Raw genomic sequence first — 18,736 nt, forward strand, 5'->3', positions numbered from 1 at the left:
CTGGCTCATGTTCATTTTCTCATTGACCAGCACCCCCAAGTCCTTCTCCACAGGGCTGCTCTGAATCTCTTCTCTGCCCAACCTGTAGCTGTGCCTGGGATTGCTCCAACCCAGGTGTAGGACCTTGCACTTGGCATGGTTAAACTTCATGAGGCTGGCATCGGCCCACCTCACAAGCGTGTCAAGGTCCCTCTGGATGGCATTCCTTCCCTCCAGGGTATCAACCGAACCACACAGCTTGGTGTCATCGGCAAACTTGCTGAGGGCACACTCAATCCGACTGTCCATGTCACCAAAGATGTTCAACAAGACCGGTCCCAACACCGATCCCTGAGGGACACCACTCATTACCCATCTGTGCTTGGATATTGAGCCATTGACAACTGTGTGCGGCCATCCAGCCAATTCTTTATCCACCATGTGGTTCATCCATCAAATTGATTTCTCTCCAGTTTAGAAACAAGGATGCCATGCAGGACAGTGCCAAGCACTTTGCACAAGTCCAGGTAGATGACATCAACTGCTCTACCCCTATCCATCAGTTTTGCAGCTCCGTCATAGAAGGCCAACAAATTCGTCAGTGTCGTGGTTTAAGCCCTAGCCAGACAGCTTGTTCACTCACTCCCAGCGAGTGGTGCCGGGCTGACAGCAATCGAGGCCCTCCCCCCCCCGGGCTCTCCCCTTCCCTGATCCTGTGAGGAATGGGGAGGAGGATCGAACAAGTGCAACTCCCATGGGTTGAGACAAGAACAGTCCAGCAACCAATGTACAACACAAATCACCACTGCTACTACCAACGACAACAATGATAAGAGAAAATAACAAGGGAAGAGAATACAATACCACCGGCCAAGAAACAAGTCCCACCCGGAAGCCCGTGTCCTTCTGGGTAATTCCCAGTTACCCCCCACCCCGGGCATGACGTGCTGTGGTATGGAATACCTCTTTGGCTAGCCTGGGTCTTGCGACCCGTCTCTGCTTCCTCACGGCTTCCCCTCCTCCCTGGCAGAGCATGAGCCTCACAAAGTCCTTGGTGAGGGTAAACATCACTTAGCAACAACCGAAAACATCGGTATCACCAGCACTGTTCCCAGGCTGGAAGTCAAAACACAGCACTGCACCAGCTACCACAAAGGAGAAACATGACTGCTACTGCTGAACCCAGGACATTATCCACCCCTTATTCCATACCATTCATGTCATCCTCAGATCCCACATTTTCAATACACCATCACTCTCCCACATATATACATCCATATACATACAGACCTAGAGAAAAAGATCATTTTCTTAGTGCATGGACCAATCCCTATAATGCTGCCGAGTCCATTCGGTCCATGATGTCAGGTTCCATCTCTTGTAACAATCTGTCAGGGCAGGAAAGGCTGTGTGCAGTATTGGATCGTTGCCTGCTGATGTTGGTCGTTCCTTTACTGCAGAACTCATCCGGTTCTATCAAAGTTCATTCTCTGTTGGGATGATGGTTGGAGGGAAGTCAGGGCTAGTCGCTGGTGAACTGGAGACATCTAGCTGATGGGCTATAAAAGTATTACACAGCAGGCAACGGCATACAATTGAGTTCACTGGCTGTTTTCCCCTAAAATCAAATCCCCTTGAGGTATACATCGGACTTCCCCATCTTCCCGCATTACCCACCAAGTATATCCAGGTCCCTGAGCAAAAGCAATCCCACAAGTGGGTTTGCCTTTACCTGAAGCAGGAATAATCCAGACTGTCTTCCCCAGCAAATTCTTCATATGCACCATGGGAACTTTGTCCCCCTCTACAGTATGTGAAAGTTCTGACTGGGCTGGGCCAGCCCTGTTGAGAGATCCTCTGGTGTTGACCAACCAGGTGGCCTTTGGTAAGTGTGTATCCCAATGTTTGAAAGTTCCCCCACCCATTGCTCTCAGTGTAGTTTTTAACAGCCCATTGTACCGTTCGATTTTCCCAGAGGCTGGTGCATGGTAGGGGATGTGATATACCCACTCAATGCTGTGCTCTTTGGCCCAAGTGTCTATAAAGTTATTCCGGAAATGAGTCCCACTGTCTGACTCAGTTCTCTCTGGGGTGCTGGGTGCCACAAAATCTGTTTCTCAAGGCCCAGGATAGTGTTCCAGGCAGTGGCATGGGGCACAGCGTATGTTTCCAGCCACCTGGTGGTTGCTTCCACCATGGTAAGCACATGGCGCTTGCCTTGGCAGGTTGTTGGCAGTGTGATATAGTCAATCTGCCAGGCCTCCCCATATTTATACTTCAACCATCGTCCTCCATACCAAAGAGCCTTTAACAGCTTGGCTTGTTTAATTGCAACACGTTTCACACTCATGAATAACCTGGGCAATAGTGTCCATTGTTAAGTCCACCCCTCGATCACGGGCCCATCTGTATGTTGCATCTCTGCCCTGATGGCCTGAAGTGTCATGGGCCCACCGGGCCAAAAATAATTCACCTTTATGTTGCCAATCTAAGTCCATCTGAGCCACTTCAACTTAGCCGCTTTATCCACTTGTTAGTTGTTCTGGTGTTCCTCAGTGGCCCGACTCTTGGGTACATGAGCATCCACATGACGTACCTTCACCACCAGGTTCTGCACCCAGGCAGCAATATCTTTCCACAGTGCAGCAGCCCAGATGGGTTTACCTCTGCGTTGCCAGTTGCTCTGCTTCCATTGCTTCAACCACCCCCACAGGGCATTTGCCACCATCCATGAGTCAGTATAGAGATAAAGTACTGGCCACTCTTCTCATTCAGCAATGTCGAGGGCCAGCTGGATGGCCTTCACCTCTGCAAACTGACTCGATTTACCCTCTCCTTCAGCAGTTTCTGCAACTCGTCGTCCAGGACTCCATACAGCTGCCTTCCATCTCCGATGCTTTCCCACAATACGGCAAGACCCATCAGTAAACAAGGCATACTGCTTTTCACTTTCTGACAGTTTATTATATGGTGGGGCCTCTTCAGCACGCACCACCTCCTCCTCTGGTGACATTCTGAAATCTTGGGCCTCTGGCCAGCCCATGATGACTTCTAGAATGCCTGGACAACTGAGATTTCCTATTCAAGTTCGTTGTGTAATTAGTGCAGCCCATTTACTCCATGTAGCATCAGTTGCATGATGTGTAGAGGAGACCCTGCCTTTGAACATCCAGCCCAGCATGGGCAACCAGGGTGGCCAGGAGGAGCTGTGCTTCAGTGCCAATCACTTCCGAAGCAGCTCGAACCCCTTCATAGGCTGCCAGTACCTCTTTCCCAGTTGGGGTATAGCTGGCCTCAGATCCTCTGTATCCCCGACTCCAAAAGCTGAGGGGTCGACCTCGAGTCTCCCCTGGAGCTTTCTGCCAGAGGCTCCAGGTAGGACCGTTCTCCCCAGCTGCAGTGTACAGTACATTTTTTACATCTGGTCCGGTCTGGACTGGTCCAAGGGCTACTGCGTGAACTATGTCGCGTTTAATTTGCTCAAAGGCTTGTTGCTGCTCAGGGCCCCATTTAAAATCATTCTTCTTCCGGGTCACATGATAGAGAGGGCTTACAATCGAACTGTAATTTGGGATGTGCATTCTCCAGAACCCCACTGCACCCAAGAAAGCTTGCGTTTCTTTCTTATTAGTTGGTGGAGACATTGCTGTTATCTTGTTGATCACGTCTGCGGGGATCTGTCTACGTCCATCTTGCCATTTTATTCCCAAAAATTTAATCACCTGTGCAGGTCCCTTGACCTTACTCCGTTTTATGGCAAAACCGGCTTTCAGCAGGATTTGGATTATTTTCCTCCCTTTCTCAAAGACTTCTTCCGCTGTATCGCCCCACACAATAATGTCATCAATGTATTGCAGGTGTTCTGGAGCTTGCCCCTGTTCCAGTGCAGTCTGGATCAGTCCATGGCAAATGGTAGGGCTGTGTTTCCACCCCTGGGGCAGTCGGTTCCAAGTGAACTGGACACCCCTCCAAGTAAAAGCAAACTGTGGCCTGCACTCTGCTGCCAAAGGAATTGAGAAAAATGCATTGGCAATATCAATCGTGGCATACCACTTGGCTGCCTTTGACTCTAGTTCATACTGAAGTTCTAGCATGTCCGGTACGGCAGCACTCAATGGTGGTGTGACTTCATTCAGGCCACGATAGTCTACTGTTAGTCTCCATTCTCCATTAGACTTTCGCACTGGCCATATGGGGCTATCAAAGGGTGAGCGGGTCCTGCTGATCACCCCCTGACTCTCCAGTCTACGGATCAACTGATGGATGGGAATCAGGGAGTCTCGGTTGGTGCGATATTGCCGCCGGTGCACTGTTGTGGTTGCAATTGGCACTGGTTGTTCTTCGACTTTCAGCAACCCCACAGCAGAGGGATCTTCTGAGAGACCAGGCAAGGTGGACAGCTGCTCAATTTCCTCAGTCTCCAAAGCAGCAATACCAAAAGCCCACCGGTACCCTTTTGGGTCTTTGAAGTACCCTCTCTTGAGGTAGTCTATGCCGAGGATGCATGGAGCCTCTGGACCAGTCACAATAGGGTGCTTTTGCCATTCCCTCCCAGTCAGGCTGATTTCAGCCTCCAGCACAGTCAACTCTTGGGATCCTCCTGTTACTCCAGAAATATAGATGGGTTCCACCCCTTGACAGCTTGATGGCATTAGGGTACACTGTGCACCGGTATCTACTAGAGCCTTATACTTCTGTGGGACTGATGTGCCAGGCCATCTGATCCACACAGTCCAGTAAATCCGACTGTTCCCTACCTCCACCTGGCTGGAGGCAGGGCCCCTCTAATGGTCATCACAGCGTTGGACACTTAAGTCATGGTAAAAGGAATTATTCTTCCTTATCACAGGAGCTGGAATAAAATCAGCTCTTCCACTCCATCTGGGAAACTGCTCACCAGAGACTGAAGCCGTAGCTCTCATGGGACGATTGGTCTTGGCCCTTGCTCCCCTCTTCAGTTCACTCACCCGTTCCTCCAAAGCTGAAGTAGGTTTTCCATCCCACTTTGTCATGTCTTCTCCATGATCCCGCAGGTAAAACCATAGGGTAGCCCGTGGCGTATACCTCCTGTATCTCCTCTCTCGAACAATAGGACGCCTTTTGTTAATAGCTGAGATGTGTGTTGGTACACGTGAGGAGCTGGATAAATCAGTTAGATCGCCCCTCAATTGTCTGAGGTCCTGGGACAGTTTTTCCACAGCTGAGATGATGGAAGGGGTGAGATTGTCTTCGAACTCTCGGAGTTTATGAACCATTTCATCCACTGTTAGTGGTACTATGTCATTCCAGGTCACTGTTGCCAATGAATGGGCATATGATGACGATGCATTCCATGTAAGTTTTCGCCACATGGGTTGTGTACATTCAACTTCATCTGGATCTATGGGTGTATCCCCGTTATTTGGCTTGATGTGATAGAGCATCTCTACGATGGCTGATTCCCTCAGAGACTGGATGCCTTTGTCTGTAGTAGTCCACTTGGCCGAACGACTCGTAACATCGTCCTTGTACGGAAACCTTTCTTTCACAGCTGCCAAGAGCCGCCTCCAAAGACTGAGGGACTTTTTCTCTCTTGCAATTGTTTTGTCAATTCCCCCTTCTCTAGCAAGTGATCCCAGCTGCTTGGCTTCTGTACCTTCTAGTTCGTGACCATCGGCCCCATTGTCCCAGCATCGGAGTAACCAGGTGATGATGTGCTCCCCTGGTTGACGGGTAAAATCTTTTCGCATATTCCGTAGCTCGGTTGAGTTCCGAGCTTGAGAAGTTACCTCTTCTTCTTCGTCATGTGATGATGACTCCTGATCAGATTCTAGACCGGGTGATGAATTCATTGTTCCTTCATCTTGCTTCACCCTTCTTGCCTCTTTTTTGCTTTTTCTCTTGCGTACAGGGGCAACCGATATTGGTACGAATTGGTCCTCTGGTTTGGTTGCAGTGATTATCACTGTGGTTTGAGTAGCAACTGTACTTGTCACTGGGGGTGGTGCAGCTGCTGTGCTTGGAGCTGGGGTAACCGCGCTGTCTGTTGCAGTTGAAGTTTGAGCAGCTGCTGTACTTGCCATTGGGGTACCTGCGCTGTTCATTGCAGCCAAAGTTCGAGTAGCGACTGTACTTGTCGCTGGGGGTGGTGAAGCTGCTGTGCTTGGAGCTGGAGTAGCTGCACTGACTGTTGCTTTGCCCTCAGATCTGCCTTAGCATGCTTTCCAGGACAATCTGCTCCATGATCCTGTAAGGTACAGAGGTGAGACTGACTGGCCTGTAGTTCCCTGGGTCTTCCATTTTCCCCTTCTTGAAAATGGGGGTTATAATTCCCTTTTTCCAGTCTCCAAGAATTTCACCTGACTTTTCAAATCTGATAGACAGTAGCTTAGTAACTTCATTTGCCAGCTCCTCCAGGACCTGCGGATGGATTTCATCAGGTCCCATGGACTTGTGCACATTCAGGTTCCTAAGATTATCTTAAACCTGATCCTCTCCTACGGTGAGGCTAAGGCCCCTACATCTGCCTTCTAAGACTTGAGCAGCATGGCTAGAGCGAAGATTGAAGCAAAAAAGTCATGGCATATCCCAGTAGCTGTAGGTACGAAGTTTTTAACATTTTCTTTGCGGTACTCCCCTACATGCAGTTCCAGTCCATAACACTTCCTCACCTCCAGAGGGACCCGACAGCACTGAGCTATGTCCCTTTCGTAGTATGGACTTCTCCGCAAAACTTACATCCTAACAAGCTTACCTTATAGCTTCATAAAAAAGGTATGTAACAATGACAAGCCTGTCCTTTTCTCACAGTATGAGTGCATTGAGTTTTAAAGGAAAAATCTGTCATTTTGTAGCATTCCTACACATGCTGACTTCCTCTGAGCATACGAGACTTCTCCTGTTTCCTTCCTTCTCTATTCAGACCCCACAGCTGTGACAGATACGTTACTAACACATATAGCACATGTGCCACACATCTTTTTATCTTCCCCTCTCCATTTCTGCACCCCTGAAGAGCTGAAAGGCAACAAAGCTGGCTAGAGTCACCAGGATGTATCCAAGGCCCAATCAAAGACTCATGAGACCTGACAGATTTACACAGCTACTGCTCCTCCTAGGTATTGTCACCTCTTTCCAGAATTTTCCATAGCTACATATGCATTTATATACTATAACATCCCAAAAGCCTTCTGGAGCACAGAATTTGCCATGTTAGTTTAATTACTGGCTCAGCTGCAGTGGTCGCTAGTCTAAACTTGATCCAACAACTTACCCAAGTTCATACTATAATATATGGGCAGGGGAACTTCTGACCTCCCAGGAAGCCAGATAATGGAGAGATTGATCTATTTTCATTGAAGCCCACTCCTTTCTCAAGTCAGAGGAAATATCTGTTTTCATTCTCTCTGAATCCTGCCAGGGGAGTGGGAAGGCACATTTTTCATTACTGAGATCTAAAAAATATGACCAATCTAGCTCATTTCTTGGCATACCAAATTTAACCTGTCAGAGTGTTGTATAACACAAGAAGCCAAGCACTGCCCTAGAGCAATACATTTTTATCTAGTTCCTACTTCAATACGAACTGGATGGCTGGAATATATCCATAAACATTCCATAGCATGATTAGTTACACTTGCTCATTAGCCTAGAAAACAAGTCCTCAGACATTACAACAGGAAAGAATTTATTAAAACCACCCATTTCCTCCACACAGGTGGAACCTGCTCTGTACATTTAGACAGAATCCATTCAACAAGATTGCCTGAACTAGCAGAGATCTTGGCTGGGTGATGGAAGTCCAGTCCAGGACAAGAATCCCTCCCAGTAGTAGTGAACAGTGCCAGTTCTTCTAACCCCAAGAGCAATAAATACGAAAGGCTGTCAACATAAGAAAACAGTTGATCTTCACCAAGATCAGTTTCTTTTCAAATAATTTTTCCTCATAAACTAAGCTATTCAGGAGATGACCACCCTCCAATACCAAAAAAAAAAAAACAAACCAACCAACCATATGATCCTAACGTAATTCTGGTTATGGGAAAGGTATAGCCATGCAAAAATATTCCTAAAACAAACAAACAAAAAAAAACAAAACCCCCCCAAAAAAAAACACAAAACAATTGAATGGAAAACAGAAACAAAAAGACATTAGAATGTGTTGAGAGTAACCAGACTTTTGCTTCAAACATCAAACCCACTCTTCTGCATCAAGACAGTTACTGCTTCCCAGAGGCTGACAGCATACAGTAGAAATTGCACTAATCAGAAATGATCCCTTAATTTCAAGTTTTATAAATTTTAAGTGAATCCCAGGCCACCTATTAGGAGCTGCTTCACTTTTCATTGTCCTGCAGGGGAAAAAAAAAAAAAAAAGAAAGAAATTCGAATGGCCCTTACTAACCACTAGATGTCACTCCTCACATGGTGTTCTCATGTTGTTGCGACCTCTAACATTTTTACCCGGGGGAAAAAATCAATAATCACTCTATGGAGAAATAGACAAATGATCAAATATGTCACAAAGCTCTCACAAACACAGCCGCTTTGTAAGCCTGAAATAAACAAAAACAACTAGGTTTCAAATACACACAGGTTAAGGTGTTTCAAAACTGAGGCTTAGATTCAACACCACTTCCAGTTGGAAGTAGTGAAAATACAGTCACCGTAGTTATAGGCACAGACTTAATTTCCAATCTAAACGCTAACAAAGTGAATAACCTGGGTGGAGAGCAACACCTCTCAAGCCTCTGCAGAGTCCATTATACTGCCAGAGTGGGAGCCTAAAGGCTAGTGGAAGCTGCAGTATATGCTTTCTACGATACCCCCTTGGAACAAATTCTCTCCTCTGTATGAATAGATGGCACTGTGTGGCATCAAGCACATTAAATAGGATACCTACAAAACAATGTGAACAATGTGTTCAGATTAGTGAACACAAAACTGTCATTACAAGGATATTAGCAGGTTTCAGCAAACCAGGGGAATAGTGAAGAACTGCACTGTACAATTTGTTAAGGATAGGGCTGGATTTGTTGTAATTTGGCTCTTCAGAATACTTCCTTGCATTTTTTTCTGATCCTTGTTTGTGCCAGCTTTCCTCTAAGCAAGGAGACATATACAGGAAGGAAGCAAAGAGGAGAAAGTCCAGGACATTGGCAAAACAAAAGCAGAGCTGTATTCTAGAACACCTTCATATTGGGAAGTGCATTTTCTTTTTTGAAAGGCCTATATGTTTTATTTCTGGGAAATAGACTGGAGAAAGAAACCAACAATAAAGATCCCACTTATAAATCACTTTAATCAGATAATTCTGTGACTCTGCATCAACCTGGTTAAATTTAGCTCTTCAAAACTCAGTATCTTTTAAGAAACAGGAAGTGTAAGAACACTCTTGAGCTTAAAGCAAAGTGCAAATTAGGACACTACCGCAGCCCCTCTGGTACTTTTCTTATGCAATGTATAACTTGAGTTTGCAGAGACTTGGTCTGGAGAAGGAAATGCTGCCAATTCCTACAACGCTTCTCAAAAAGTTTTGTTCTTTCCTCCACCTTTTCCACTTCTCAGTCAGAGAACTGCTCCCCTCTCATAAGAAATTTTTGGAGTTCTCAGCCATTCTCTACGTTTAGTGTTAGTTTTGCTGATAAGGGAAAAGGTGGGATTTTGCCATCAGGAACACACAACAGCTGCACCTCACACTTCCCATGCTTTCAAAGATGGGATAGAAGGCTAGTGACATTGTACAAACAAGGAAATGCTTCAACACTGCAGAAAGTACACAAAAATGACACCATCTTCAAAATAAAAACACCTTCATGCTGTTGTCAGTTAATAAGCTGGGCACAACAGGACTATGAATTTATTTGCATTCCCAACAGTGAAAAACAAACTAAGCACTTCCTTAGCATAACTAATCCCATTCTAATCAATTATCTCCAGTCCCCAAAACTCATCTTGTTGTGGGAATTAACCCACTTTCCAAAAAATATTGAAGTCTTTCCAGATGCACAGAATTTTTATTCACACACGGTTTATGCTGCCTAGAAACAAAATTAAAGAAGGTTGACTTGCTGCTTAGGAGGAAACTCACATTAAGCACCTGCTCTGCCAGCGTGATCTTGTCAAAGTCATTCAGGACAAGTTTATATCTCACAGCAGAGAAAGATGCAGAGCTTTTTAAGAAGCAGGCTACCAAGCCAGGAACCCCATGTGGCACCGCACTACTATACACATATGAACCAGTCAGTGCTGGTACATTCAGATAGCATTGCATGCAGGTGGTTCCAATCCAGTTACCCGGATCACTCTACTGAACATACTGCTCTAAGTCAGTGATCATACAGCCTGACCAGGTGCCTTCACCTACAGTAAAAGCACATATTTAAGTTCTCTACCTCGTTTCTTCATTTGCAGAATGGGAAGAATAGCACTTTCACGTGTTGCAGGAATGCTGCAAGCACACAAACAAGAAATTGGGGAAGCACAGATAAAACAGAGTATCACAGAGGAGGGAATGCAGCACAGATCTGCAAAAGGCACACTGCACTTTAAAGCTTCTTTAATGAAATAACTTTAGCCCAGGTTTCCAAAAATTAAATAAATAAATAAATAAACATTACCACCAAATGACAAAGTTAAAACTGGAAACATTATGGACCAAGCTGTGAACAGAAAATTGCTCAGGACCAATTTGACTGAGAAAAAAAAAAACAATAAAATTTCTTGAGGAACTACTTTTGCTCTTAAGAAATGCCAGTTTATTGAAATTCCATGAAGAAAAATAAATTTCTGCTAAGAAAGGTTACTCAGGTTCAAGGAGGTTTTTCTGACCAAACCAAAAGGGAGAGGTACAAATTCCTGAATGTACTGACCATCTGCAGAGGAATGATAAGGCAGACAAGTTCAAATTGCATGAGTGACAAGCCTTGGCACAGGCAACTGAACCTAAGGCTCCACATTAAGTTCCCGACCTGGCTAGTCTGGGAGTTGTGTTTTTAGTATGTATAACTGAGTGCTCACTCTGACCCATATAAGACATAGCCCTGAGTCAGCACACTTGTTTGGATGCTAGAAATGTGCATTTAAGTTTCTATTTCACACAAAGCACTGCTGGGATTTGAAATCAGTTCTTCTAAAAACCTAAATAAATACACTGTGTGTTGGTGTATTCATTATCCTGGTTCCACTTAAATCATTCAGAAGCATCTGCTTTACCAGTGTACAATAGGAAAAAGGTTTTATGGGATAGAAGCCTATTACCTCTCCACCTCTAGGAAAAATACAGACAGACAGAAAGGAAATTAAGAATTTTATGATAAAAGAACCTTCCAACTTTATCCATAAGCACACTGGAGAAGTTAAGGAACTCTAAAATCAGGTACTTATTTTCAATTTGTTTTCCACATTTAGTTTGCTAGCGTAGCTTCAAGTTTTAACTCAGTTATGTCTGTTTCACACTCACATAGAAGAAAGCTCTGTTAACTCATTTGTGACTGTTAAAACTGGAGTTTTCCACTCTTCAGATAACAACTACCCTTGACCTTCCCAGCTAAGTCGAATGCTTTATGCCTGTTAGCTGTCAACTACCTTTCACTGAAGTTTGATGTGAAACCAGATCAGTCTATAGTCTTTCTCCGAAGGAGCTAGCTGAAGTTCAGAAACCATTTCTACTTACAGTGCTTTCACTTGTCACACAGGTATCATGATGCTTTTTCTGTTCTTTATTTGGATGAATAAATCTTCAAATGTTTGTTCTGCACACAACCCAAAACTCAAGCTTTTGGTCTCACACCCTGCCTGCAAGCTGGGGTGGCACAGAGCATGCACAAGATGATGGGCTATTTGCTTCCTTTCACAACCCTGAAGCTCCACCCCATGCCCTCTAAAAGTCCCTTTCATCAAGCAGAGGTTTTAAGAAAAAATTAGAAACTCCAAATAAAACAGTCAAATTGTACAGTTCTGATCACCTTCTATAGCCCTCTCCATATTCCAGCAAGTGTTAACCTTTGAGCCTTCTTGAGTCCCAGTTTGTGAATCTCCACGTCGGGTGATGCATGACTAATTTATTGTCCATGTGACAGAACACAGAAGCCATGCCACAATGAGCTGGGCTATGTGACCACTCAACAGAGCAATGATAGAGGAAGATAAATGCAGGAGCTTCACAAATGTTTACTGACATTTAATTATTTGATTGGATTTAAGTCTCCTCTCTCTCAGTTCTGATCTACACAGCAAAAGTAATCAGCATGACTGCATATGGACACCGAAAATGTGTGGAGTCAATACACCAGTCTTTGATGAAGTCATTTCTAGCTGCCCACAGAATAGGGCTATTCTGGTGCTGCTATGACAATCAATCTCCCAGAAAGGCTAAAGGTTACACTGGCTTTGTGATCAAATAACAGAAGCTTTGCTGTTATCTTCAGAGATAGTCCTGATTAGAACCAAGGCAAGATCAGAAACAGGGACAAAGGTAGAATTCGTGCTCTAGGCAGAGATCTACTACAGCATATGCATAGTCCTCAGCAGTATACTGAGCTCATCAGGGTTTTCTGCACAGCAGAGAATTTCATCGCACATCTTTGTATGAACAGGCTAAAGGCAGTACACTTGTGAGCTGGAGAAAATTAAACTCAAACAAAGGAATCAGCACACAAACAAAAAAACACCACTTAAAACATGAGCTTCAACCCTCTAACTGAAAGCAGCTTTAAAAAAAACAAAAAACAAAAAACTTTAAAGAGGTACTTCACATAATACTCCAATAATACAATATATCTTGTAAAAAAGGATGATCAGGGAACTGGAGCACCTCCCGTATGAAGATAGGCTGGGAAAGTGGGGCTCTTCAGCCTGGAGAAGAGAAGGCTGCATGGAAACCTCATAGCAGCCTTCCAGTATTTGCAGGGGGGCTATAGGGATGCTGGGGAGGGACTCTTCATTAGGGACTGTAGTGACAGGACAAGGGGTAACGGGTTAAAACTTAAACAGGGGAAGTTTAGATTGGATATAAGGAGGAAATTCTTTAATGTTAGGGTGGTGAGGCACCGGAATGGGCTGTCCAGGGAGGTTGTGAATGCTTCATCCCTGGCAGTGTTCAAGGCCAGGTTGGACGAAGCCCTGGGTGACATGGTTTAGTGGGAGGTGTCCCTGCCCATGGCAGGGGAGTTGGAACTAGATGATCTTAACGTCCTTTCCAACCCTAACTATTCTATGATTCTATTACAACGAAACTTCCATTAACCCACTCTGCCCTGATGTTCCACCCTCATATACACTATTTCATTTAACTACAGTAACTGAAATCCATGAGGCTGTTTGTAGGAGCAATGGTCATTCACGGAAGCTTACTTTACCATCAAGAGAACCCTTCAAATCAGCAAAAACTCTCCCCACCTTCAGCGGTCAATACATTTGGCCACTGATTTTCAGACCATAAGGGATTTCAACAGGTCATATACATTCTTCTCCCTCCTCTCAAAAGCAGGATCAACTCTAAATCACAGAATCATAGTACCATTTAGGTTGGAGAAGACCCTTAAGATTATCAAGTTCAAATGTAATAATTCCTGACTGATGGCTGATGAACAATGCTTGAAGCTTTTGAATGATATGGACTCCATATTTTCCTGAGACTATTTCTTCCAGTCTTTCATTGTCCTTATGGAAAGTTTTTTCTAATATAATTTAATCTCTCTCATTGTATTTTAAACACGTATTACTTCTTTTCCTATATACCCTAGAGAGCAAGACACGCCTTTTTTCAGGGACCTTTTATATAAAGACTGTACCCTCTCAGGCTTCTCTTCCCCTAGACTTAAATTCAGCCCTCCCCCCAACCCCCACCATTCCATGCAAAAAAAATGAGGTTCATGTAAACATGTTCATAAAACATAAGTGCTGTAAATCTAAATTAGAACCACATCTCACGTAACTATTTTGCATAGAGAATTTGTGACTAAAACACTAAACAGGTTTACTCCCCAAGCCTTCACTGAGCACAGCAGCTCTGCTAACCTGTCAAGTCAAGGCCATCCTGGACTCCACCACCACATCCCTCCCAGCCCATTCCTCTCTGCAATAGGACTTAGCTAGACAGTGCAGGGCCCAGAGAGAGTCAGGAGCTGTAAATTTCATTTTCCGCCCTTCATCTCCTCACTCTTTTTGTAACTGCTACCAGTAGCATCAAGCTGGATGAAAAAAAGAATGTGCAGGAAGTTTCCTAGAGATTTCCTAAAGGTGCAATGCAATCTGTAATACATAGGAATACAGCTCTCAGAAGAAGTGCCCTCACAATGTACACCACCGGCTACCCAGTGTGATACAGAGGCACTGGGTGACTCAGCAGCAAAGTTCTGAAAATCAGTTTAGACAAACTACAGGGACCTTTGAAAGAAGCATTCCAAACACTCATAGAATTAAACAGAATTAGTATGTAAAAAAACACTGAAGGAAATTCAATGGGTTTTGATAATAGCTTTAGAGCTAAATAAACTCTGAGAAATAAATTCAGAAAGGTGCCGATTTGTCATGTGAACCTTTTTGCTGAGCTATTTCAGGAATACAGAAAAGGGAACTCACTCCAAAACAGTTACAAAAAAGGAAATTAGCAGCACAGAAAAGCATAGACTACAGAGTTAGGCCAAGATGGATATGCACAACACAATCCCTGCTCATGCTCTAAGCAACATTCAGTGTTACACAGAATCATAGAATCATTTACGTTGGAAAAGACCTTTAAGATCATTGAAATCTTAAATGAAGGGTTCCACTGAGAAAATGTATGATAGTGAAACTATTGAAATAGTGGCCAAAAATTGCTGTCAATAATTAGAAATCTCCAGTAAGTGTTTTAATTGCTCCTATGCAAGTTTACAAAGACATTGCCTAAAGAACAGTCAGGTGCTTTTGAAAATAATTAAAAAAAAAAAAAAGCATAACAAAAAATGCTGGGCAGAAGTTTAAAATATATTAACTAAAATGTTAAAGACATTGCAAAACAGAAAGTCAACACTATCACTCACTCACTATGTTTACAGAAACAAACTTTGGATCCCTTCCAATAGCAGGAAACTCCCAATTCACCCAGAAGAGCAGAGGAGGTAATTTATTTTTCAAGTGCTATCTACACCACTTGAATACTTTTATTTGATCTTTTCTCTCTTATGAAACAACTTCTTCATTCAAAGAAGTTCTGACCTGATTACAATCCTTTATCAATGTTATTTTTTCACAAAGAAAGTGTTAACTATCGTTCTTAGGTGTGATTCAGACAGCATCTGCAGTGCCTTCCTCTACAGAGCAACTAAATAAAGGATTTATACTGTTATTAATAAAAAAAAATTAATAGTTTTCTGGTTTGACATCATCTTAGCTGCAATAATCTGCTGCCAGAAATCAGAGGCAGACACAGCCTACGCCACAGGTAACAGCATCTGCAGACAAGGAAACAAACACCAGTTGCACAGCAAAGTGTCTGTCCTCTGCTGTCTCCTCAGTTACACTCAGTCCCCACTGCAGGGACTGCCTTATTTGGCATAGCTGTGCTGTTATTTCCCAGCTGAACAAAGCACAGTGACATATTACTACCTTAAAACACTGACCCCCTGTTGCTGCCAAATGATTTGAAGTGATGGCCAGAAGGGAGGAACACTGCCTAATGATTAACTAATATAAAATGAATCAATAAAAACCCTGACAAGCCTTATAGCACCTGGGTCGGAGCAATCCCAGGCACAGCTACAGGTTGGGCAGAGAAGAGATTCAGAGCAGGGCTGCAGAGAAGGACTTGGGGCTGTTGGTCGATGAGAAAATAAACATGAGCCAGCTTCAGTGTGTGCTCGCAGCCCAGAAAGCCAACCATATCCTGGGCTGCATCAAAAGGAGCGTGACCAGCAGGTCAAAGGAGGTGATCCTGCCCCTCTACTCTGCTCTCGTAAGACCTCACTTGGAGTATTATGTACAGTTCTGGTGTCCTCAACATAAAAAGGACATGGAACTGTTGGAACAAGTCCAGAGAAGGGCCTCGATGATGATCAGGGAAGTGGAGCACCTCCTGTATGAAGATAGGCTGAGAAAGTTGGGGCTGTTCAGCCTGGAGAAGAGAAGCCTGCGTGGAGACCTCATAGCAGCCTTCCATATCTGAAGGGGGGCTATAGGGATGCTGGGGAGGGACTCTTCATTAGGGACTGTAGTGACAGGACAAGGAGTAAAAAAAAAAAAAAAAAACTTAAACAGGGGAAGTTCAGATTGGATATAAGGAAGAAGATCTTTAAGTAAGAGTGGTGAGGCACTGGAATGGGTTGCCCAGGGAAGTTGTGAATGCTCCATCCCTGGCAGTGTTCAAGGTCAGGTTGGACAGAGCCTTGGGTGACATGGTTTAGTGGGAGGTGTCCCTGCCCATGGCAGGGAGTTGGAACTAGATGATGTTGAGGTCCTCTCCAACACTAACTATTCTATGATTCTATGATTTGAGGTATGATGATGTTTACCAGATACATTTCCTCCAACCAAGATTTGAGAATACACTTTAAGGTGTTAACAATACAGTGTTTGTGTTTCACTTCTACTAGAACATATTTTCATTTTTAGGAAAGAACAATTCTTAATGTGCCAAAGATGCCAACTAATCTTTACAAAAATCTCTGTCTGCAAGTCGAGCCTACTAGCATTTCCCTCTTACAGATAGAAAAGCTGAGGTACAGAAGGCAATGCAAACTACCAGCTATAAATTAGTGCTGGAGCTCAAAATCAAGCCCAGCATCATTGCTTCTATGGACAGCTGTGCCTAGTTTCACCTAGGGGAGGCAATACAGCTCTAAATGAAGTATTTAAAGCCTTTGTACCCTGTCCTTTCCCCAGCACTGCTACTATCACTCAACCAAAAGCAGAGAATATCTCCCAGTATATGCCTGTGCACTGCCAGTGCATGACTGGCACACCTCCAGTCCCATTTCTCTAGAGGAACTGGGGACCACTGGGGAAGAAGGGATCAAGGACATGGGATGGTATGAACTATTCTTACAAAATGTATCTACTCAGGGGCTGCAGAGTGATTCCTGATACAAGCTTTGCTGCCTCTTTAGAGTCAACTTCTACCCATCTCCACTTGCTCACAGGTAAAAGGCAAAGACAACCACAAAAGCACTAAAACCCATTACTGAAATAATATATCAGCACTGGCTAAGGTCCCAATCCAAGAGAAAAAACTTATTCAGTAAAGTATATGTTTAAGTATTACAAAAGTCAGTGTTGGCTGCATGAAGTGATGCCAGTGTTCTGTTTGGAAGGCAGAAGAGGGATACTCATTTAGCTTAATTTTCCTGAAATGAAATCAACTTTTCAGCAATTTGGGCAATGTTGAGTTCAACAGGAATGCTGTCTTCAACTATTTTGCCCTCAGAAATGACTTCATGTGAAAATCTGCCCACAGAGCATTACAGAAGAGACATTTCTCTGTGAAATCTTCTGCCAGACTCTGTAAAGGTTATCCCCAGTTATCAGGATGCATCAAATCCCATGGGAACCAGACACAGGATGTATTTCCCTCATTCCCTACAGTGATACTAAACAACAGCCCTTTGGAGTGCTAAATGCAAGCATTTCGAGATGCTCTCCAGAAGGTTCCTCAACAGCTGACCTGTTACTGCTTTGTATGCATTACTTTTACTTAAGTTATGGAACACTCCTCTTACACCAGAACTTTCAAAATGGATTCTTATTACAGGGTGGTGAGAAAACACAATCAGCAGACCTATCCACAGTAAGACATATCCTGGTTCTTACAGAGGAGGACACAACTGCTGTGCCAGCAGCACAGTGAACAGGCTTCCACATGTTTTGCATTGTAGGGAGAACATCCTATCACAGCTGCACACTTCACAGTACCACAGGAGGGCTGCAACAGACAACCAGACCGCAGTCTTTCACTTGCGGTGCACCTCCAGACTTGATATACAGGTGCATTTTGTCTCTTCCCAGGCAAAAGAGCCTTGCTGGGCCCTCTCATGAAGGAGACACACCCCAAGATCAGCAATGTGGTTCCCACTTGGGGAAAGACCATCCTCCGTGATTACTTTGCGGCACTTGGTAAATTAAAACAGGAACATCCCGAACACCGCCTCTGTCACTCACTGCTTTCTACCTGGCAACTTTATGGTAGTTCTTCTGCTCCTCAAAGATGACTCTACACAGAAACCTGCCCCCGCTCCCAGTGGTGCTTTTACCTCCCAGGGCCCCCCAGCCCGGCCCTGCCCACCTCAAGCCGCAGCGCAGACCACGGCCGGCAAACACCGCGCCCGCACACGCACTAACGGCTCCACGTACAGCCCCGCGCGGCCCCTCACGCCGACCGTTAAACGGCTGCGCCGTGGCCCCACCCCATGCTCCCCAAAACAGCCCGCTCCCGCCTCCCCGCCCCGCCTCCCCTTATTGCCCGCGGGCCGCAGCACCCCTACCCGCCCGCCCCGGCTCCCTGCCAGCAGCAAGCCGGATCTGGGCACCGCGGTAGGCTCTCCCCGCGACCCGGGGTCTGCGAGACCCTACTCTGCCCGGCCCAGGGCGGAGCAGAGAGGCGGGGAGCGGTGCCTAGCCTGGCCCGGCCCATCGCGGCACCGCCCCGCGCGGGGGCTTTGTTACCCCGCATGCAGCATCCTCCGCGGCGGCTGCTATCCCCGCCCGGCCCCCCGCCTCGCGGAGCGCTCGGGAGGCGGCGCGGTGGGGACACCCCGGCGGCAGGCCCGCCCCGCGCGGTGCCCGCCGTCACTGCCGCGGGCGG

This window comes from Pezoporus flaviventris, unplaced genomic scaffold, assembly GCF_033815535.1.
Source record: "Pezoporus flaviventris isolate CSIRO_AGI_PZ_B2104156 unplaced genomic scaffold, CSIRO_AGI_Pfla_v1 ptg000036l, whole genome shotgun sequence".
Taxonomy (NCBI): domain Eukaryota; kingdom Metazoa; phylum Chordata; class Aves; order Psittaciformes; family Psittacidae; genus Pezoporus; species Pezoporus flaviventris.